Here is a 24,271-nt window from a genome sequence, read left to right on the forward strand (position 1 = left end):
AGAAGGCAAAGGGGGCTTAAGGTTGTAGATGGGATTAAGGTTGCTAATCAGCCAACCTTAAAATAGGGAGATTTTCCTGGATTATCTGGGTGTGCCCAATGTAATCACAAGGGTCCTTAAAAGTGAAAGAGGGATGCAGAAGAGGAGGTTAGCGTGATGGAAATAGACAAGGACTCAACCTACTGTTGCTGGCTTTGAAGATGGAGAAAAGGGACCACGAGGCAAGGAATGTGGGTGGCCCCTGGAAGCTGGAAAAGGCAAGGAAATGGAGTCTCTCCTAGAGCCTCCAGAAGGAATACAGCCCTACAGACATCTTGATTTTACCCCAATGAGACCCATATTAGATGTCTGCCTTCCAGAACAGTAAGATAATAAAATGTATTGTTGTAAGCCACTAAGTTTATAGTAACTTGTTACAGCAGCCACTGAGAACTAATACAGCTGGGAAAATGTTTTTTCCAAGCACACATATGAAGCTAATAGAAATTTAAATCAGCTTTACAGATAGCTGTTTGCTCTTTAGTATTGTATTTCCTTTTCTTGTGACCTGACAACATGGACACACATTCATTTGCAAGCATAATTTGGACCAGCTTTTTTTTTTCAGGTTAAACTTTTAGGAAGATAAAGCCTTTAGGAGGCACCCTTCTACAATTAGTTAATAGATTGGGGTGGCATGCTCAATGATCATCCAGTTTTAGATATGGAAATTGAGGTTGTAGAAAACATTAAGAAAATAACATTATTGTTATAGATGAATATCTTATTGCTGATTGGAATACCTTTAGACATTCTGAATTAGAACCCTGATGAAAATTACATGACTGTTTGTTTGTTTGACTTATGCTAGATTTTACCTCTGGAAAACTTTTCTAGAGCCATTTACAAAAAAAAAAAATCAAAGAGCAAAGCCCTTAATTGTTTACTGAAAGGGCCTTTGGTCTGATTTAGAGCTTAATGCCCTCCCACTCCACATAGCCAGAGACACAGAATTCTTCTACAGAAAAAAAAATTCACAAATTTCTGAAGCATTGAAATTGACTTAAAATATACTACAGATTCTCAAGAATATGCTAGGATAGAGATAAAATGGTGATTCGTGTAATTCAGAATAGCTGATAAGCCTATAATCCTTAATATTTGTTTGTGAAATGTGCTATATGCCATACCATATATGAAGCATTCTTGCAAAAAAAAAATCAAACCTGAATATGATCAAGTCTGGTTCAAATAACATTTTACAGGAAATTCAGAAGACAGGAGAACATGTCATGTTAAATGACAAATCAATTACAAGAAGAGAGAGACTTGTAGATTTAAATGGACCTAAAAGCCAAATAACCAATTACAATGTGTGGACCTTATGTGGATCATGATTAAAACAATTTATGCTATTTATGAGAAAACTGGAAATTTGAACACTTAATGGATACTTGATGACATTAAGAAATTTTTGTTACCTTTTTTAAGTCTGATAATGGTGACTATATTTTTTTAAAGTCCTTACCTTTTAGAGCTACATGCTGAAATAGTGATGGATAACATAAAATGACATTTGAGATTTGTTTTAAAAAATACATGGGAAGGAGAGAAGTGGATGGGGGCTCAAATGAAGCAAGACTGGCCATGAACTGACAGTTGTTGAAGCTGGGTGATAGGTAGGGGGGTTTCATTACATTATTCTGTCTGCTTATTTTTATGTTTGAAATTCTCATAATAAAATAAATACTAAAACGTATATATTCTATATGATGTTTTACACATCCAATTTTCTTTTTTTTTATTTTTATTGAAGTATAATTGATTTACAATGTTGTGTTAGTTTCAAGTATACAGCAAAGTGATTCTTTTTCAGATTCTTTTCCCTTGTAGGTTATTACAAAATATTGAGTATAGTTCCCTGTGCTATACAGTAGGTCCTTGTTGTTTATTATATATATAGTAATGTGTATCTGATAATCACAAACTCCTAATTTATCCTCCCCTCCCCCACGTTTCCCCCTTGGTAACCATAAGAACACATCCAAATTTCATTTCTCATCACCATTCACTGAGCTAATATTTTAATGGGATCATGTCTCAGGAAAGTAGATGGTTGCTATGACTTTTGAGAGGTGACACAGATGTGTGTTACAGGAAAAGGCAAACCTTTTTCATTTTTTGTTCAATATTTGTTTTGTGGGGTTTTTTGGTTGTTTTTGTTTTGTTTTGTTTCGATCAGAACAAAAACTGCACTCGGGAAAAATTATAACCAGCCTTTTTCACTCCCCTCCTAGGGGCTGCCTAATGCTTTCAGATGAGCTTCTATTTGCTGATTTAATCTTCTCAGCAACAGAGGGACTAGTAAATAGACTAGGAAGGAGTGGCTCCCGGAGGGTGGGTGGGGAGGGAGTAGAAGGATGGCTTCGAAGGTACTTCAGATACAACCTGAAAGAAAATCCATTAGGAGTTTGGGATTAACATATACACACTACTATATATAAAATAGATCAACAACAAGAACCTACCATATAGCACAGGGAACTCTACTCGATATCTTGCGATAACCTATAACAGAAAAGAATCTGAAAAAGAATAGATATATGTGTGTATATATATGTATAACTAAATCAGTTTGCTGTACACTTGTAACTAACACAACATTGTAAATTAACTATACCTCAATTAAAAAAAAAAAGAAAATCCAGGACAAGAAGTTGGACTGAGAATATTACTCACCGCCTAACAGCAAAACCCAGGGTGGTCCCATTTTGCTAGGCATCTTCCTCCCCTTTTTCCAGTTCACCCCATTTTCCCTACCTCCTTGGGGTTAGGACTGCAAGCACCAATGAGGAAAAGGACAGAGCTAGGCATATTGGGAGGGCAGGGAAGTTAAGCCTTTAAGGGGTATGCCTCAATATGTCTGACTCCGATAACAAGGGAAGGGAGATGAGAGAAAAATTTATTCTCACCTAAAGCCCAAGATGCAGAGGCAGACTGCTGGCATCCGGAACACAGGAGCCAAGGAGACCTGCTAGAGCTGTAACTCGAGGTCCCTGGAGGAGAGGGAAAACATTTGGGAACTGAGGGGCTGAATGAAAGGTGTTTCCTGACATCTTCTTCTGGCAATAGCAAGGGGATTTTCTTGCTGCCTTTTTAAAATCTCGAGATAAGGAAGGAGAAGGGACCCCCAGAGAAAAGAAGCCAAGCCTTCTTCCCTGCCCTTACCTCTCCCCATGGCTCACATTTACAGCAGTGGTTCTCACACTTAGTGCATCAGAATCACCTGCAGAGCTTGTCAAAACCTGCTGGGCCCCAACCCCAGGGTGTCTGACTCAGTAGCTCTGGATGTGACCCAAGAATTTGCATTTCTAACAAGTTCCTAGGTGCTGCTCTTCCTGCTGGTCCCACACCATGCTTTTGAGAACAGCTGCCCTAGAAGAGAGTTGATGAAAGTCACCAGGAGGTCCCCAGCTTGTAATGTGAGGCTGTGAGGCTTGAGCTTGGGGCCCAGGAAGGTTGATGTGGGGTCCAAGTCCCGGGATGGTTAGCAAACCATTAGCAAAGTGAAGTAGAAATCACTGGATTTCAGTTTTCATATGTTATCACAAAGTAAATGCTTGAAATTGGTGTGTTGCTTTTTTTTAGTTGAGGATAATAAATATTTCTTGAGCATCTGTTATGTGTCAGCCCCTGTTTCAGGCTCTTTAACTAATCTAATCTGTTTTTTAGCCTTTTAAAAAATTTTATTGAAGTATAGTTGATTTACAATGTTGTGTTCATTTCTGCTGTACAGCAAAGTGATTCAGTTACACATATATATATTCTTTTTCATATTCTTTTCCATTATGGTTTATCACAGGATGTTAAATATAGCTCCCTGTGCTATACAGTAGGACCTTGTTGTTTATCCATCCTGTATATTATAGTTTGCATCTGCTAATCCCAAACTCCCAATCCTTCCCTCCTTAACTAATCTAATCTTAATGCTTATAGCAACATCTTTGTAAGGTAGTGTTATTACACCAGTTTGCAGAAGAAGAAACTGGTTAGTTAGTTAGCTGAACTACAGATTAGCTAAACTACAACAAATGGCTACAACAAATGCTACACCACTAAGATGATAAGAATCCTTACAGGAGATGAGTAGAGAGCATTGGGTTACCCAGTCTAGTAAAGTATTTCCAGGAGAGCTCTGGGGGTCTGGGTTCAAGTGACATGAGGTTTTCTATAGCAGAGCCAGGGTCAGGATCAAGATCACTAATGTGGCACTGGATGATTTGTGGTTTGCATGAAAAATAGCCAGAATCTGCGACACTGCTGCAAGGCCTTGGGCCCAGCAGTTGATGGGAACACTGCCCAAGAACTGAAAACCTTCTCGGGTTTCTCTGGCTATTTGGTGCAAATCTCATGAGGACGCGAGGAGAAGAGAGTCTATCCTTTTTAGCATGTAGGTTACTGAAGAAGATACAAAATCCGAAGAATTCTGTCAGTGGCCTCTAGCTAAATAAATCCCAACAGAGCCTGTGTGTCCTATGCTGCAACCAACAGGAGCACAAATCACACTTTATTGTGATACTAAGGAAGAAAAGCAAAGGTCCACCATTTCAAATTGTGATCTTTGTTTTCCTAGTTATTCATTGGCATGAATCAACTTAGAACCCATTCCTTAGCAGATTAAAAGGTTACATTCATTCCCCAACCGGCTAGTCTCTACATGTTCTAGCGGAGCTATTGGGGTTTGGTTTGGTTTGGTTATTACTTTGATTCGAGTAATGTCATAGCCGTGCTCAGCCTGAGAGAAAGATGTGAGAAAATGCAAACCTTTCTAATCTAGGAAAGCAACTGCCATAAAGAACATGAGAGAGAGAGAAAAAAAAAAATCAAAGCTCAGCATTTGCCCAAGCAAGGGAAGTACAGCAGGTTGAACGTGCTCCTTTACACGTGCATATGGGCAATGTTTTCTAACTCTGATGAAGATACAGTCGTTTGCATTTTTCAACCGCAACAAGCTGCTTTGACTTTGTAGGATTTCATGACTCATCAGTGAAGCTGATGTTCCTCGGCGTTTGTCCTCCCCACTCCAACAAGCATCTTCTCTCCAGGGTGAAGTCAAGGCATGGGTGCACCAGCTGCAGTGCCCACACCTGGGAACGGGGTTGGGAACCCCCGTCCACCCCTTGCCTCTGGCCCCAGGCCTCTCCTCCAAGAAGTAGCGCCATCTCCGGTTCTCAGTTCGTATTCACTGTGATGTTTCTCTCTCCCTCCTGCTCAAAAGAAAGCCTCTAACTGAATTAGGTCGAACCATTTTGTAGGTAAAAAGTGATCAAATATCAGCCATTTCATATAGTTCAACCTCATAAAAATGGAACAATCCGACTTCAGCTGTATACAGGAAAGGGCTTTTGAGAGGAGGGAGTTGGAAATATGGGGCAGGTACCCACACCCCGATAAGAGGGCTTTAGGAGATTTGGGGGTAGAAGGGGAGGCTCCAGGTCACCAATGACATGAGCCCATAGCATCTTTATCTTAAAGACAGGGGAAATTCCCTGACTCAGCCATTCCACAGTTGCAATTGCCCCTGTTCAAAAAGTAATTGCGACCGCAAAGGATAAAATCCCTGCCGGTTTTTCTTTCTATGGGTGGAGTGAGCAGCAACTAACCACTAGGAAAATCCTCAAGCTGTCACATGTATTTTGGTCTCTGGCCTCTAGGAAGAAGGGCAGAGTGAAGGGCCTGATGCTGTGGGCCCTCTGAGCCTGGAAATTAGTCAATAAAATGGTCACAGCCACGAGCAAAGAGCAATGCTTTTCCTGCAGGTTCTGCCACATTATGGCTTGAGTGTAGGCAAAGCTGTGGGGCTACCATGGCAAAGGTAATGTACAGTCATGTCTAAAGTCAATTATAAAAGGCGTAACGTGAGGGCTCTGACACTGGTGTGAATCTCCACCCCGGCATCCCTCAAGTGGATGCTTCTTACTCACATTTTTTTCAAAAAGCTAGAAATTAGAAATGGCTCCAGGATAGTCACAGGTTTCTAGCTTTCACTTTAAAAAAAGAGAGAGAGAAAGAAAGAAAAAATGTGCGGTCTCAAAAATACATTGCTGCTGCACCACCAAGAAGGAAGTTTAAATGACAGAAGATTTCAGGCCTGAGAGCGCATGTACCCCTTGCAAGGAGCCCGTTCCTGACCTGAGCAGCCCACCCTCAGGAGGTTGCCCTGGCAATTCTGAGAGGAGGGCAGCAAGGGAGAGCCTCAAACCCCCATCCCCATTAGCACCCCAAAGCCTCTGGACGAAGTATCTGAGCCACAGACTGACACACGGGAGAGAGGATGTGTGCTTCAAAGCCCTAGAAACACAAAATCATTGTTCCCCTAACATCAGAGCAAGATCAGCAAACTCCATTGTCTCCCTTGCATCCCTGGGCTTTGTTATATCTGAGACTTGAGATGGCTTGGCTGCCTTTTCTGCAGTTGGCATTTTTTTTCAAATTATTATTCTAATGGAAAAGAATATGAAAAAGAATATATACATATATGTATAACTGAATCACTTTGCTGTACATCAGAAAGTAACACAATGTTGTAAATCAACTATATTTCAATTAAATAAATACTAATTATTATTCTCTTAGCAGATATAGTATATTGAGAGATTACGTACATGCTCTGTGCCTCAGTTTTCTCATCTGCAAAATGGAGATAATAATAATACACCCCTCATAGGCTGGTTGTGAGGCTTCAGTGAGTTAGTAAATGTAAAGTGCTTAGAACAGTTTCTGGGCCATAGTTAGCATTTAATTTTAGATATCATCGTCATAATAATATTTAGTTATTACTATTGTAAATACTACCACTTCAATAATATATCAGGTACTCTCCTGGATAAGACGAGATTCTCTGCCTCGACGGGGCTGCAATCTGGCAAGAAGGAGGCAGAGGCATAAACAATTAATAGCAATATCTATTGTGTGATGCCTGCTGGACCAAAGGTATCCAGAGTAATTAATCTAGGCAAGTGGGAGGAGAGTAAGATGCAGGGAATGGGGCCACAGATGACCTGGGTGTGTGCTCACTGAACCTGGTGAGAAGTGTATGCAAAGGTCAGGAGAGCCTAACCAGGGTCCCATGAAAGGGTATGAACAGTCCTTTGTTATCAGGTTGTCAATCTTCCCTGAGCTAGAGATGCACAAATTCTATCCACTCTGCCAAACACTTGTAACAGAGAGGCAAAGGATCAGTAGGGGCCCCAGAGTGTATAACAAAAACCATCCACCTCAGTAAAGGGTACAAACAGTGTGCCTCATCAGGGAATACAGCTAGAGGGAACTAACCTGTGAGTCTCCACATGAACTTTGATGATCCCCACCCCCCACCCCACCAAATTCCATGAATCTGATGTTTTCACAGAATAGGAAGCATTCAGCTGTTGCTGTGAAAACATCATGGGATAGGAGGTGGGACTTCCACAGTGGCTGTATAAGGAGTTCAGCAACGCTCTCCCCAGAAAAACAGTGATAAAACTGGGGGAAACTGTGAAAAACAACAATAAATTGAGAAGCATTTATTCAATAAAATCTATTGAATCTCAGTAAGAACAATGGGAGCCTGCAACATTTGAGCCAGGGGCTGCTCCCATCCCCACCAGCTCTGTATTGTGGAAGATCTATTCTGGATGCGTAAGGCAGCCCATGAAGACCGGCAGCTCCCACCCTCCTTCAGTTCTGGTTCCACAGTGTGGAGGTTCCACCTTAGGTGGGGTGGCACGTGGCCAGTGGCTCCCCTCTGCACGTCTCCCCTACAGCTCCAGATCTGTAGCACAAAGGGTTGACTCTAGCAGGGAAAAGCAGGCCAGGAAGAACAGTAGCCCATATATGTCCCTATGGCTCAAACTCTCCTTGGGGTGGCGGGAGATGATAGGGCATGGGAAACTGTGAAGGCTGGCAGGTCTGAGGCTCTGCCTAAGAGGGATGACTTTATTTGGAACAGAGCGTGGAGAAATTTATGCCCAGGACTAATGCTGAAAACATTAGAGATTATACTGGCTAGAAATTAGAGAAGACTAACAGCTACATGATACTAGGACAGGCAAAAAAATGGCAGACCAGCCAGAAATTCGACAGGGAGAGCCAGGCAAAAGATAGGCAAAGAGTGCCCTGCTAAAATCATACTCTTCTTTGGTGCTCCAGAAAACTGCGTGCATATGCAGGACTGTGCCCTTTTAGGAGCATCCAGAAAGGGTACTTGTGAGCTTCCAGTCCCTGACTGAATGTGGAACATACTTGTAAAGTCTCTGAACTTTGAAAGCAGTCCCCAAGCCACACACAGATCCAACAGCAAAGGGTGGAAGGCTTACTGGCTCAGGGGGCATAAGCTCAACCTCTGGCCAATCACTGACTGACCAATAAGCTCTGCTGACCACGGATGACCTCCAGGATGCCAGGCTTAAAATAAGAATAAGGAAAAAAAATGAGCAGTTATATCACAAGCTGCACACTGCAAGAGAAATAGATTTTACAGAATTAGTCCAGGCAAGTCACTAAACAAATAAGCAAACAAACAACATAAAATGAGCAACAAGAACAAAAAGGCTGGTAAGAGGGGGGCAGGAGGGAAGTGGACCTGGGTAATCAGAATCCAGAGTTAATCCAACATATTCTGTAAAATGTCCAATTTCCCCCCAAATGGTAGGAGAGTAAAAAAAAAGAAAGAAAGAAAGAAAAGAAAAAAGAAAAGAAAAGAAAAGAAAGAAAAAATAAACAAACAGGAAACTGTGACCCATGCATAGGGCAAACCAGGCAATAGAAGCTGCCACTGAGGGGGCCAAGATGTTGAACTTAGTAGAAAAATACTTCAAAGCAGCTATTATAAATATGTCCAAAGACCAAAGGAAAGCATGTTTTAAAAAATTAAGGTATGATGACACGGCTCATGAAATAAAGAATATCAGTAAAGAAATACACATTTTTAGGGAATTCCCTGGCAGTCCAGTGGTTAGGACTCCATGCTTCCACTGCAGGGGACCTGGGTTCAATCCCTGGTCAGGGAACTAAGATCCCACAAGCCATGCTGTGCAGCCAAAAAAAAAAAAAAAAGGACACACATTTTTAAAAGAACCAAAGAGAAAAGTACCATTGAAAAGTATAATAACTGAAATGAAAAAGTTACTAAAGGAGCTCAACAGTAGATGTGAGCTGGTAGAAGAAAGAATCAAGGAGACTGAAGATAAATCAAAAGAGATTATGCAATCTGAAGAAAAGAAAGAGGAAAGAATGAAGAAAAGGAACAGTCTCAGAGACAGTAGATATCATTAAGCACACCAACATATGCATAATAGGAGTGCTGGACAGAAAGGAGAGGGAGAAAGGGGCAGACAAAATATTTCTAGGAATAATGGCTCCATTTTCCATGCCTGCCCCATGTGACAAATAACTCCTTAATGCCTGAGCTGGCTGTCCTGGGGGACAACTTGCTGGAGCACTTTGTGGGTAATTTTCCCACAGCTTCACCCATTTGTTTCTCACAAGACCCTGAAAAATAGAAAGGGTAGTAATTACAAGCCGCACCATGACTGGTACAGCACGCTCCCAGGAAGTTAACTGACTTGTCTGCAATGAACTAAGACCAGAGTCAAGGACAAGCAGGTCACTTCCACTCCACACAACATGCTCAACCTACTCCCCTCTCATCACCACGGAGGACACAGAGAGGCCCTCCGAACTGATTGTCTACACCAAGGTCTGCAGACTTTTTCTATAAAGGGCCAAATAGTAAAGAGTCTAGGCTTTGTGGGCCATATGGTCTCTGTCACAACTACTCTGCCATTGTAGCAGGAAAGCAGCCATAATATGTGAAGAAATGGGAGTGGCTATGAGCCAATAAACTTTATTTACAGTTGGTGCAGCCACTATGGAAAACAGTATGGAGGCTTCTTAAAAGACTAAAAATAGAGCTGCCATATGATCCAGCAATCCCACTCCTGGGCATATACAGTAAGTCCCCTACATACGAACGAGTTCCATTCAGAGAGCAAGTTCACAAGTCCAATTTGTCCGTAAGCAACAGAGTTAGCCTAGGTACCCAACTAACACAATCAGCTATATAGTACTGTACTGTAATAGGTTTATAATACTTTTCACACAAATAATACATAAAAAAACAGATACAAAAAATAAGGAAAACATTTTTAATCTTACAGTACAGTACCTTGAAAAGTACAGTAGTACAGTACAACAGCTGGCATACAGGGGCTGGCATCGAGTGAACAGGCAAGAAGAGTTACTGACTGGAGGAGGGAGAGGAGGTGGGAGATGGTAGAGCTGAAGGATCGTCAGCAATAGGAGATGGAGGGCAAGCCGCAGTTTCACTCACGCCTGACGTTGATGGCACAGGTTCTGGTTCCTTGCTGGTTTCAATTCTATCTACTTTCTTGAAAAAACGATCCAGTGATGTCTGGGTAGTACTGTACCAGCTACATCACCACTGCCTTTACACTTGCTTTCAGACATCCTGGGCTTGAAATAAAGATACTGTACTACTGTACTCTATACAGTACTGTACAGTAAAGTACACAAAAGCACAACCACTTGTAGAGGATGCACGCACGCTGACAGTGTACACCAGACACATGAACTAAGTTACGAGATTGGACGTGCGAACAGCCATTCACATCTTTGAAAGTTTGCAACTTTAAGGTTCGTATGTAGGGGACTTACTGTATCTGGAAAAGACGAAAACTCTAATTCAAAGAGATACATGCACCCCAATGTTCACAGCAGCACTATTTACAACAGCCAAGACATGGAAGCAACCTAAGTGTCTGTCAACAGATGAATGGATAAAGAAGATGTGGTATATATATATACATACATACATATATATATATTCCATTGTATATATATGTACAATGGAATATTACTCAGCCATAAAAAAGAATGAAATAATGCCATTTGCAGCAACACGGTGGACTAGAGTTTATCACACTAAGTGAAGTCAGTCAGAAAGAGAAAGACAAGTATCATATGATATCACTTATATGTGAAATCTAAAATATGATGCAAATGAACTTATTTACAAAACAGAAACAGACTCACAAACATAGAAAACAAACTTATGGTTACCAAAGGGGAAAGGGGGTGGGGGAGGGATAAATTAGGAGTTTGGGATTAGCAGATACATACTACTATATATAAAATAAATAAATAACAGGTCCTACTGTATAGCACAGGGAACTATATTAAATATCCTGCAATAAACCATAAAGGAAAAGAATATATATATGTGTGTGTACACATACATAACTGAATCACTTTGCTGTACACCAGAAACTAACACAACATTGTAAATCAACTATACTCCAATAAAAAATTTAAAAAAGAAAAAAGAAAAGAAAAAAAACTTTATTTACGGAAACAGGTGGCAGACTGGATTTAGCCCAAAGACCCCAGTTTGCCTATCCTGGGTCTGCATGCTTGCCATGCAGGCAGGCCCACCAGGACCCTCACCACTGAAGAGTCAGCTCCTTGATACAAAATCTCTTGACGGTGAAATTGTCTCAGGGTTGCCTTGGGCATAAGGAACACCTGGCTGCTCGAGGAACTAGCCGGATGCTGCTCGGGGCATCTACTATTCTCCTTGTCCCAGCCCATTTCCTCTCTCATGCTCCCTGCTCCACTTGCAAGTCAGCTCTCTTAACTCCCTGAGGGAGATTGTTTTCTGATTCTCTAGGATTTCACTTCAGTCTAGATTGTATCCCCACCCTCCTTTCCACTGTGCTTCTCTGCTCCCCCAAAGTACAAAAATCACCTGGGCAGCTAAATCCCACTCTGATTTGCCTCTGATCAGCCAAGATGCTCCTCTCCTGGCGCTCACCACAACTCTTCTATCTGAGTAAAATGGCATGCCCCTGGAGCCTCGATTTCTTTGTTTTTTAATGGTATGTGATACCTCAAACTTTTATTGAATAAATTTCGCATGTAACATAGTACGAATTGAAGGTGTACATTTATATATTGTAATATGTTTGCCCATGTATCTCTATTTATCACTTTACATAATTACAGCACAGTATTATTTTCTATATTAATTATACTGTGCATTAGATCTCTATGGTTCATTTACTATTCTTTACAAGTTTGTACCCTTGAACACCATCACTCTTATACCCCTGCCCCCCATTCCCTGGTAACCACCATTTTACTCTGTTTTTTATAGGTTTCACTTGTTTAGATTCCACACACAAGTGATATCATACAGTACTTGTCTTTCTCTGTGTGACATCTTCCTTAGCTTAATGCATTCAAGGTCCACCCATGTTGTCACAAGTGGGAGGATGTCCTCCTTTCGCATCCCGGAGCCTCAGTTTCTTTCATCAGCTTCCCTTTCTCTCCATGCCGGCTCTAATCAGATCACTGAATTCCATAGAAATGGTGGTTTATTATCAATTTTTCATCGAATGAGCATTTTCAAAGCTTCATTCATTCAGCCATTTCATCATTTCAGCAAATATTGATTAAGTCCTTGCTATGGGATGAACAAGACAAGCATAGCCCTGGCCCCTTTGAAATTAGCAATCCAGTTTGGAAAGCAGGTCAATAGGCAATCAGAACAGAGGGGATCCTGGGGGAAAGTGTAGGAGGAGTGCCTAATTCCATTTCTTAATCTGTTTTCTCTGTGCAGAGTAGGATAAAACAATATAATCTTCACTGACCCGGGGCAAGGCATCCTGCTTCATCAGTGGGCTTTTTTAACAGGAAGACAAGCACTGCTGCTTCCCACACTGGGCCTATCTTTTTGAGGGTGCAGGAGTATTCTTGAACACATGGCAGGTTTGTATTCCTTTGGGGTTTTTTGCCAGCTCTGGTTGCCGCCTAACAGCACTCACACCAGAGGTCTAGGGACCTTCCAGGTTCCCTGCATAGCCAGTCCAATCCTTGGCTTTAGCCTTTCATAAGTGGGGGAGAAACGTGCCCAGCTCTTAGACTGTGGATCTCAGCATATTAAGGGTCTGTAGAAGCTCTCCACGAGTTATTAACTGAAGCCCATGCAAAGAAAATAGTACATTGGAAAACTTTCTGTTATGTAGGCTGGCTACCATGGTAACAACAAATTTCTCCCAGATCTGGGCGATTTTAAATGCAAAGTGGATTGAAAAATCTGTTTGAATTTACAGGATTTAAAGCTTCATGGAGGGTCACAAGGTGGTAGGTGCTACAGATTAACCACACAGACAATGTTGGTATCTCCATTTGGTAAATTGCTTCTCATCGATTCTACCTTACTTGGCACGTCAGGCCGCCCTCTGGCCATTTCTCATAACAGAAAAAAAACAAAGCAAATCCAAGCCTTTTTGCATATGCAGTGAAGGCTGTTTCTCCACAGAAACTTTTGCTCAGAGTCCAAGGCTCTGCCCCATGCTTGAATCCACTGTGTAGGCTCTGGCAGGGGCCCTATGTCATCAACAGGTTGATGGACCTCACAGGAAATGTGCTTGCTTGCCAATTAGGCTAGAATCCTGGTTCACCTCATGGAATGGTGGGGGGGTGGTGGTGGTAAGCACTGGGTCTTTTAAAAGTTATTTTGTATTTTTTTAATCCCTGCCATAAGTGTATTAAGATTTTAGTGGACATAGCAGTCATAAAATATTCTTAAGACCCAATATCGTGAATCAGGGATATCTGGAAATGGAAAAAAGTATAGGGTCTTCAGGTCAGACAGAGAAAGACAAATATCATATGATATTGCTTATAGGTGGAATCTAAAAACATGATACAAATGAACTTATTTACAAAACAGAAATAGACTCACAGACATAGAAAACAAACTTATGGTTACCAATGAGGAAAGGAGGGGGAAGGATAAATTAGGAGTTTGGGATTAACATACACACACTACTATCTATAAAGTAGATAACCAACAAGGACCTACTGTGTAGCTCAGGGAACTATACTTGGTATCTAGTAATAACCTATAAAGGAAAAGAATCTGAGAAAGAATAGATATATACATATGTACAACTGAATCACTTTGCTGTACACCTGAAACTAACACAACATTGTAAATCAATTATATTTCAATAAAAAAATTTTTTTAAGTATAGGGTCTTCAAATAATCATGGTCAGAATATTTGCTTAAATGCCACACACTTGCTGATGGTTATAAGTCGTGGGTACCAAGTTTTGCTTCACTCTTAGAATAGTACAAAGATTTTCGAATCAGACTGCCTAGTTCAGGCCGGGGCTCTTCTGCTACTGCTTATGTGACTTTGGACAGGCTACTTGGCTTTTTTAGCTTTAGTTTCCTCATCTGAACCTACTTCATAGGATTGTGAGGATTAGATAGGGCTAAGTACATAGCACCTGACACATTGGCTAAGATGCAATACAGTGTACTTTGGAATGGAATGGTTAACATAAATCCAGAGGTCTATGAGAGCAAAGAGGAGTCTCAGACACCCCTGAAAGGTCCCTTACAAGCCTTCGTGGGACCTCAATTGTGGGGAGACAGGAGAAAGCTGGGACCAGAAAGCACCAATGGAAGAAGAAGAGAGGGAGTTGGGGACAGCATCACGGATAAAACTCGCCATTAGACTGTGCACATCAGGAAGGTGGAAACCAAGGCTGCTTTATGTCTGTGTCCCCTGAACAGGCTGAGTACTTGAGCACAGTAGGTGCTCGATGTCTGCGGAATTGAATAGAAATCATTGAACTGAAAGGATCTGGAAGCCTCCCAGAACTGGAGTCAATGCAAGGGGAAACAGAACAATTCTGTTGCCAGAGCATCAGACTGACACTGGGAACATTGAGTCACAATCACGGGTGTTGTTGGGGTCATTTATGAGGTGAGTCATAAGTAATCTGTTAATAATAAAGTATGGGATGTTCTGAATGATGTGCTCTTTCACAGATTAGAGCAGATTCAAGGTTATCACTATAGCAATGATGTAGCGCAATATGCTTTATCGAGTGCGTTTGCTTGTGGGGGCGTTGTACACATGTACGTGCTGACTGCAGAATAGGTCAAGGCAAACAAGAAAAAATAAAAGCAAATGAGAGTCACTGACTCAGACTGCAGGAGAGGTGGGCCCAGTTTGATTTCCAGTGTGAACCAGAGAAAGTCAATTCCTTTCCTCCATCTTTCCCCCCAGGACCCAGGGTGGGTGATGCTGCTTTTACAGGAAACGGCAGAGAAGTGACATTTAAAGGTTGATTTTAATAATATAAAAACTGAAACCATACCATTCATATTTTCTTAGCACATTAGACATTACAAATGCTTTCGTATGAATTATCACTTGTTAGAGGATCAACCTGGCTTAAGTGAATGGCCTGTATTTGAAGGCTGCCTATGACAGCAAGCAGTGTAAACAATGCAGGGATGTCGTCTAAATGAGATCTGAGAGGTGGGGTCTTTATCCATGGAACACACACCAGCTTTGTGTTAGGGATTTCATGATCCACATCTTCCCAACGGCTCATCCCACACCCAGACATGTCTCCAAAAATGAGAGGGAGGGACAGAGGAAAGAAGGAAGGAAGGAAGGGAAGGAGAGGAATGTTTTTCTTTTATTTGTCCTGACAATCAAGCCATCTGGGGGGCAGCGGTTGTATCTTTTGGCTTTCGAACCCAGTTTGCCCTCCAGTCTCACAAGGCAGGTAAGAGAAGAAAGGCTTAGAGGCTGACCATGGAAACCTGAAATTCACAGTCAAGATCGCATCACTCTCACAAGGCCTTTTCCCTGTTCTCCCACTGAGATTCCTATGGGCCACGCTGGCCCAACACCAGCCCTCAGCAGAGGTTGGTTCCAAATCCCCTGCCACCATGGGTTGTTTGTCACACCTAGATAGGTCCTATGACTTCAAACAATGACCTTTTCAACTGGCTGCTCTGCTTCGCTACTTAATTACACAGACTGCATTTATGGGTAAGAGGAAATGTGTCTCCATATACAATCACTGAATAAGGGAGATATGGCTGAAGCCTTGATTCCTATTTTAGTGAACGTGATTTACTCTGATACCTTCATCCCATAACAGGAGGGTAAACCTCTTGAGGTCACTGATCATGTCTCATTGCATTCTTTATAATGCCTTGGCCAGTGCTAGACACATAATAATAACAGGTATTAACTCAAAAGAGTTAGCTGTAGGAATATTGGCCTTGTTTCGTTTTATTCACTTCATGTGGCTAAGTGTTTGTTGCTGTTATTGTTATTGTTCTTTTAAGGTTATTTCTCTGCCCGAATGCTATCCTTTTATGGGGATACCCAGAAATGAAATGATATCGTGGCTACCCATTAAAAATAAATAAATCAGCAAAGTAAAACCCAGGGAGGCTGTACTTAACACCGCTGTAAGATACACTTAAAAATGGTTAAGATGCAACAGCTCTTATATTTAACCACCATGCCGGGTATTTTTGGAACCAAAATAATGTTAAAAAAAATTAAATTTGTTAAATATAAAAAAAACTGGTTAAGGTGGTAAATTTTGTTATGTTTTTTACCTCAATAAAAAAAAAAAAAACCAGGCAGGTTGAAGCCAGATGTCTCACTTCTTGCACGTGCTAAAGGATGGCACAGGCCACTGTTTGTAAGGGGCAGTTACACAGCCATAACCCTCATATCCAGTAATGTATTTACAATGAATCTTTTGCAGCAATAGATCAAAGAACAGCTTTTATTGACCTATATCCACATTTGATTGTACAGCAAATTAGCACAAACACACACCCAGAGACCAGCTTCAGTTTCCTCTTACCACACCGGCTCTCTAAGGCGAAATAAATTTTCTGTCCTAAAAACAGAGTTTTGCAAAGAGGAAACTTCTGAAAAACAAGCATTTGTCACTGAGGTTAACAGGGCTCAGCTTGAAAAATGACCCTTTGGCTCATGATAAAACATAAGTCTCGGGGCTTCCCTGGTGGTGCAGTGGTTGAGAATCTGCCTGCCAATGCAGGGGACACGGGTTCGAGCCCTGGTCTGGGAAGATCCCACATGCCACGGAGCAACTGGGCCCGTGAGCCACAACTACTGAGCCTGCGCGTCTGGAGCCTGTGCCCCGCAACGGGAGGGGCCGCGACAGTGAGAGGCCGGCGCACCGCGATGAAGAGCGGTCCCCGCACCGCGATGAAGAGTGGCCCCCACTTGCCGCAACTAGAGAAAGACCTCGCACGAAAACTAAGAGACCCAACACAGTCATAAATAAATAAATAAAATAAATAAATAAAGTATTAAAAAAACAAAACTAAACTAAAACTAATCTTTAAAAAAAAAAAAAAAAACATAAGTCTCTCCGAAACTACTACAGGTGAGAAGGGGTGCAAGGGGGGAGAAGAACAGTGGGAGTATGGAGAAAAACAGTGGGAGTATAGAGAACGTGATGAATGAAGCAAACAGAAAGACACATATATGTGCGTGTGTGTAGACCCGTGCACAAAACGTCCATTATTTGCATGCTTTCATTTCCAAAGGTCCAGATAATGTCAGGTAAAAGTGTAACTTATGACTCAGTCAGGGCAATGCTTTTGCTTTGATAAATCAATGTTAGCTAAGTCAATTAGGGTGGAGGTGGCAAAAAAAAAACCAAGATGATAAGTGGCAGATGCATTGTTCAGCGGAAAGACAGAATAAGGTAGCTCTCACTTTGAAGAACTGAGTTCAGAGGTTTCAAAGTGCACACAGGAAATGCTCCAACAGCATAAACTGTGCCCCGAGCATCATTCCAGCAAACTTTCAGCCCTCCACATGGCTTTATCTGATCACCCAATGCTCTATCTCCAGATCCAAGGTACCCACAAAGAAAAAGGGCTTTGTGATAAAATCAAGAGCTCAGGGCTTCGATCACCTTTCTGATCAGTGAAGACTGGGAGGTGTCGAGATGAGACTGTCAGATGGTCAGAATCTGGTAGGTTCTCCTGAGTTATTGGAACCTTGATTTTTTGTTGGTTTCTGGTTCTGAATGTACTTACGCACACACAGTAACTGTTTCATCACAGATATAACAAGTTGACTACCAAAAAGGAAAAGGACATAGAGCTCCAAACCAGGCCTGTAAAACACTATAAATTCATCTCTGGCTCTCAAAAATATCTACAAGGCAATATTTTGGTGATGATGAATATACACTAAGCCTTGGGTACCCCTTGGGCCAAAGGAGGAGAAAACCCAGCATTTAGGGCATCCCATTTTGCTTTTTTGAGGTTTTTTTTTTAAGGCACCAATTGAAGTAGCTATAAATTAAATCTAGAAGATCAAATTGTGAATGCTACTATTTCCCCAACACCAAATAGCATCCACAGAACAGAAGGTGGAATTGGATGAAAAGTCTTCATGGAAGAAAAGCAATGATCTTTTCTCTCTGATACTCTGTGGTTCGCCCTCATTGTGTGAGATTTGGGGCCCACGGTTAGGAGAAGAAAGTGTATACTCTGAGGATAACAGCAAAACAGTGACAAACACATTTTGTGGGAGAAGAGAATACATTAATTGTATATCAGGCTTGAGAGTCAGGTACTACAAGTTAACATGGAAAGGTTTCACAGAAAATTGTTTATGTCAGAGGAGATGATGTCCAAGCTTTCAAACATCTTGGCTGTATAAATCTTCAGGGGAAATCAATGTAGTCATCACAGATAATTCACAAGAAGTACTTTGTGATCATAATTGAATATTTCCACAAATGTTTTCTTAAGAAAAACCATAGAAAATGAAGTTAGTCATAGAATAACTGGATACTCTAAGAAACATATACCCCTCAGAAATGTTCCAGATATAAGATCTTGCTGCTTTCCTTATATCTCTTTAGCCTGTGAAAAACTCCTCTTCTTTACAACTTATGTGGCAGGTATTGCAAAACTCAAAATATGCACTTTTGCTGAGGCCACTGATCATAAAGAGAGAAAAAAGTTGTTGGTAGCAATGCTGTGGTTTATCACGTGCTATACAGAACCAGTGTGAATTTCCCTTATTTGATTTATAGAATTAAATTGCAAACATAAAATTCAAACAACAGCCCCCCTGATGATTCCTCTCTTTGCTTTTCTCTACTTGGTTTCACTGGGAGACTAGCCTACTGCCTCCCTCGGACACCTCAGGAGTCCCTGGGCCTCTGTTATTAACCCTGAAGGCATGAAATGGAGAAGTCATTTTCTTTAATTGACCATGACTTTATAGTCAGTGGTCTATAGTCACTCTGTCTAAGCAGGCCCATGTGGGAGAAAGGAAAAAATGAATTTTCCAGAATAATGGGAAAGTATGAATCCAAGGAATTTTCCTGGACTGCTGGGACTCAGTACGGCAACACTGCCAAGGTACAAAGCAGCAGCCCTCAGGGCAGCACACTTTAAACACATGGTCATGAGGGTCTTACCAGCTGTCTTCCAGAATAAGCAACATGTTAGAGGAGCCTCTATGGAGATCTCTAATTGCTACTCAGCCAGCACAATGGTAAACCATATGTTTAATAGAAACAGGGGGAAAGAAATCCAATAAGTCGTTTCCTGAGCAATCAAACAAAGTCAAACAAAGGAATACTATGGTGGTATAGCTGAGGAAAAATTTCCTCTACCCTCTTAGGCTCTGTTCTTGGGGCCTGTGAATTAAACTGACAAAAGACAGATTAATGGGAGAAAAGGCATATGTTTCTTTATCGATGCTAATATTTTTATGTGCACAGGGGCTTCACAGAAAGGAAGTGAAACCAGAAGGCAGTTAGATCTTTTAACAAAGGGCAATAAATTGTGGAGAAATGATTAGACAAGGAAAAGGGGTTTGGGTTCTTAGGGGCAGTAAATTGTGGGAAGGTGACTAGGAAATGTATGGTAGATAGGGTTGTTCAGTAGGATCTGTTATAGAGACTCAAGTTGCCCTCTGATAAGAGTCTTGTCCTCTTCCTTGTATAGAAGAGGGGGACACCTTTACAAATGGAAGTTTATGTCACTTTTACCATGGGAAATTTATGCCCTGCTTTTAGGCAGAAAGGGGGAGTTCTTCCTGTGTCTGCTGCTTCTCAGTTGCCTTCAACTCAAATCATCTTTATGTCAAAATGGCATATTTTAGGGTAGTATGTTCTAGGGTAGCATCCCCTTCATTGGTGATTATATCTATGCCTGCAAGGCAATCGATTTCATCTTTCCTTTGCAGACGGTAGACAGCAACAGGACACAGGAACCAATGAGAAACTCCCAGGAATTTGAGGCACAAAAGTGGGTTCATATCTCATTACTACTTTCTCCATCTTCTTCTCTCCTTCAGTCTCTTTTCAGAATGTTAAGATGCTAAACTTTGACTTTTTCTTCATCCCGCCTCAGGATGTAGCTTTGGGGCAATAGGGGCAGCTGTGGCCTACAGGTAATGCTTGATCAAAGACCCTCTTTCTCAGGCCCTTCCTGGAACTCCTCCTCCTTGACTCCCATCCCTGCTTTTGGCTCCCCCAGGCCTCTGAGTCCTCTACTCAAATGCGGGAAGTTGGCCTCATCTACCACGGCCTCCAGATCTCTAGGCTATGCTAGGAAGTTCACTTCCTTATTCCAGTGATACAAGTATTATATTTTAAAGCCCTGCAAAACATTCTGATGCCTCTCACTGAAGGGGATCAGAATATGACACCCCAAATTATGCCACTTTGGCATAAGGATTATTTTGAACTGAAGGCAATTGAGAAAAAGCAATCACAAGAAGAGTTCTCTGACTAAAAGCAAGCTTCCCTTGTGAACATGTCCCCCTTTCCCATACCAGGAAGAAGACAATAACACATCACTGAGACAGAGAAGGTACCAAGATGAGTCTGCATAAGCAAACCTGTTAAATAGCCTTTGTCCACCATTAATTTCCCCCACATATTTCCTAGTCACCTTCCCAAAATTTATTGCCCCTGAGAGCCCAAACCCCCTTTGCTTTACCTAGTCAAAGTTTATCACCCTTTGTTAAAATGGTATATAAGCACTCAAGCCTGATAAATTTTTTGGGATTTCACTTCTTTTCTGTGAAGCCCCCATGAATGTAAAACATATTAACATCAATTTCTCCTGTGAATCTATTGTTTGTCAGTTTAATTCGCAGGTCCCAGCTATAGAACAGAAGAGGAAAGAGTAAAAGTTTTTCTCCCCTAAATTACTGTCTGTCTCACTGTCTGTCTAGTTGATAAATATGTGTTGACTGGGACTTCCATGGTGGTCCAGTGGCTAAGACTTCACGCTCTCAATGCAGAGAGCCTGGGTTCAATCCCTGGTCAGGGAACTAGATCCCACATGCTGCAACTAAGAGTTCGCATGCCACAACTAAAGATCTCACATGCCGCAATGAAGATCCCGCACGCCACAATGAAGATCCCACACGTGGCAATGAAAATACCACGTGCCACAACTAAGAACTGATGCAGCCAAATAAATAAATTAATTAAATATTTTTAAAAAATATGTATCGACTGACAGACTGCCAGGAGAGTCTACATGTACCAGAGCCTGTGACAGGTAAGAGCTCTCAGCTCAGAGGCAGCTGTGCCATGCTCATATGACAGAGCTTGGCAGCAAGTCTTAATGACTAGCCACAAAAGAAAAGTGCAAAGGGGCACAGCTTCTCTTTAGAGAGCTCCAAGATACCATCAATCCCAGCCTAGGGAAATCTGGAAAAAAAGTGCCTCAAGCACTAAGGAACGGGGAATGCAGGGGCAAAATGGGTAATGAGTCAGAAAGGAATGTCTGCTAACCCACACTCACATACCTGCATGCCAATGTGAAGACAGCCCTGCATAAATTCTTTTACACATACCAGGGTCTCACCTGTACTTCTGAGGGCAATTTTTCCATGTGAGAATCTGCCCTGTGCTTCACAGAACAGTAAGTAGGTCACTTATTTGCTTTCGGATGTAACTCTGCAGAAGTGTGTTGTGACTGTGATATCTTTTTTTCTCTCATGCTTTCTCAGTATCACCAGCCTTGACGTTCTTCGTTAGATAATAGATTGAAATTCATGCAGTGGCCCGAGAATCACTGCTCCAGAGGAAAATGGGGGAGGGGGTGGTCAATCAAAGCCTGGGCTAGTGGGTTTGGCATTTTTAGTTGTTTGTCTTTAAATAAATGAGCCTAGAACAATATTTCCCGAATTTGAAAACAGATGCTTTTTAGAGTCGATTTCTTATGCAACAATATAAAAATAAGACATTAAATCCAGGAATGAGAAGTAATTCTCCAACATGGTTTTGTTTTGAATCTCTACCTCTTCACTTAGATACAGGTTTGGGGAAAGAGTTCCATCTAAAGAGCCCATATTTCCATCTGTTACTTTAGATATCAGGTCAGAGTTAGTACTTTTAGAAAGCTTGACAGATCTCTTTGATGCAACAGGGGGAAAAAAGACATACTTTCTAAGCAGTAGAATCCAAGATATCCCTGCTCTTTGTCTCCATGATGCAATGGGTCACTTTGGAGACTCTCAGCAAAATAAGCCCAAAATGGCCATCAGGATTAAGGCATCTGCTGGCCAAAACAGCTGCAGAGCAAGTGGGTTCTCCATCCCAAGTTCCCTTCTTCCTTGTGATTTCTCTTTAGTGCAAGAGGTGTGACAGAGAGCAAGATGACATGGGCAAAGCAGCATCTTCGTCATCCTTCTCATCTTGCCAAGGAACAACCCAACCAGGATTCTATGCATTTTTATGTGACAAAGAAATAAAATAAGGTAGAAAATTGTGGAAGAGGGAAATCAACTTTGGCCAAAGGTTCTCAAGCCCACCTCAGTCTTTGGTTAAAAAGTACGTATATATATGGTTTTCTGGGGGGTGGGGGGGAGCGCAGAGACAGGGCAAGGGTTAGAGGTAAGCAGATAGAGGGGACACTTCTCTTAAGGCAATATGTAGAAAGCAAAATTTCTTGCCCTTGTAGAGAAAATTCATACTTCAGGGGAAAACTTTATTGCCTAAAGCACTTGTTTCCTACAGGAGCTATTCTATAACTCTGTAAGTTGTAGAGAAGGGATAGACATGTAAATTCTGTCCTGTCTGGTTCAACTTACCTCCTTCATGGTGGGGGGCTGGGGGCGGGGAACGTTTGCCTCCATTTGTAATTCATTTCAACATTCTTTACTCCCTATAAATCTGGGCTGCTTCTTTTTTAAATCAGTTATAACATGTGCCTAGTTCCCTCAGTTATTACGAGTAAAATAAAATCTTTAACACATGTTCATTTTTATGTCTGTGTAAGGATCACGATTTTACCTTTTTTCTAAAAATTGTCTTGTAACACCCTTGTAAGACTTCTTTATTGGGTAGCAGCAGAAGGAAACGTGGTGGAGCCCTTCAGACTGCAGGAGGTTAGCACTGGGTCATCTGATCTACAGGTAAGGGGAGCAAACTGGCTCTTCTCAGGGGACATGCCCTTTCTCCCCTCTAATCTTATAGGTTAATACCACCATCCAAAACATGAATTTAGTCACCTTTCAGGAGGAGGCATCCGTCCCATTTTCGAAGGCATTACTTCTGGCTCCTCTCTCCACTTGCAGGTTTCTCACGCTCTCGATTTGCAGATCTCTGCGTGGGAGAGCTGCAGCTTCACCCAGTGGGCAGGGCTGGGTTTCTGTTATCCGGCCTGCAACCCCCTGCGCTCTGCCAACACACAATGATCAGTGGCATTCCTGAAATTCCTGACATAGCAGAGAAGCCAGGCTTGGCCCTGCAAACGGCCTTGAACTGTGGTTCTGACCCTAATGGGGCATTTATCTTTTATTCACAGCCAGAGGTTAGGACCTATTTATGTAAATCCTCTGCCAAGGGTCAATTCATCTTGACCCCCTGGTTTTCATTTCTCTAATTGTCTCAGGTATTTTTTAGACCCCTTGGAAACTCTTCATTCAGTGAAAAGCTTCGGGGTCAGTAAGAATTCAGTTACAAAGGGAAGGGGTAGAGGGCTGGAAGAGTTGAGAAGGCTTCCTTTGAAGTGTTCTAAGAAGCTTTCAGAGGCCACCCAGTTGACAAAGTAAAAACAGCAATGACCTTATGCACCCCATTTTATTCATGAAAAGTAAGCTTTCTTGAAATGGTATCTTCACCTAAGAAGTTGCTTTGAGCACACATTGTCCAATTTCAGTTTCCTAGAGCACGTATTGTCCAGTCTCAGCGGTGGTAAGAGGTTGGGAAAGGAGCTATTAGAATGGAGGGCCTCTGGGCGGGCACTGGCTCCGAAGACAATTGTTCCCACTTAATGGGCCCCAGCATCCTCCCAGCTTTGCATTTTAAAAGGGGGCCCCAGAATAGTGAGAAAATACTTTATTCCTAAGAACTGACCCAGGTTACAGGGATTTC

At 41.8% G+C, this 24,271-nt stretch overlaps 1 long non-coding RNA gene across 8 annotated transcripts in view; it reads right to left on the reverse strand.

The window, feature by feature from the left end:
- The window catches only part of LOC102998820 (uncharacterized), a 122,965-nt gene that overhangs the window by 14,102 nt on the left and 84,592 nt on the right, over window positions 1-24,271 (reverse strand). Inside the window, exons 5-7 of one of the 8 annotated variants that reach the window (XR_009006723.1) lie at window positions 23,407-23,575; window positions 2,952-3,035; window positions 2,508-2,564 (exon numbers count right to left, since the gene is read on the reverse strand). The exons of 3 other annotated variants lie outside the window; for them this stretch is intronic. This is a non-coding gene — a long non-coding RNA (uncharacterized LOC102998820). The remainder of the gene's footprint in view (window positions 1-2,507; window positions 2,565-2,951; window positions 3,036-23,406; window positions 23,576-24,271) is intronic. 4 more of the 8 variants (XR_009006725.1, XR_009006722.1, XR_009006724.1 and 1 more) reach the window with 4 other exon arrangements.

This window comes from Balaenoptera acutorostrata, chromosome X (assembly GCF_949987535.1).
Source record: "Balaenoptera acutorostrata chromosome X, mBalAcu1.1, whole genome shotgun sequence".
NCBI lineage: Eukaryota > Metazoa > Chordata > Mammalia > Artiodactyla > Balaenopteridae > Balaenoptera > Balaenoptera acutorostrata.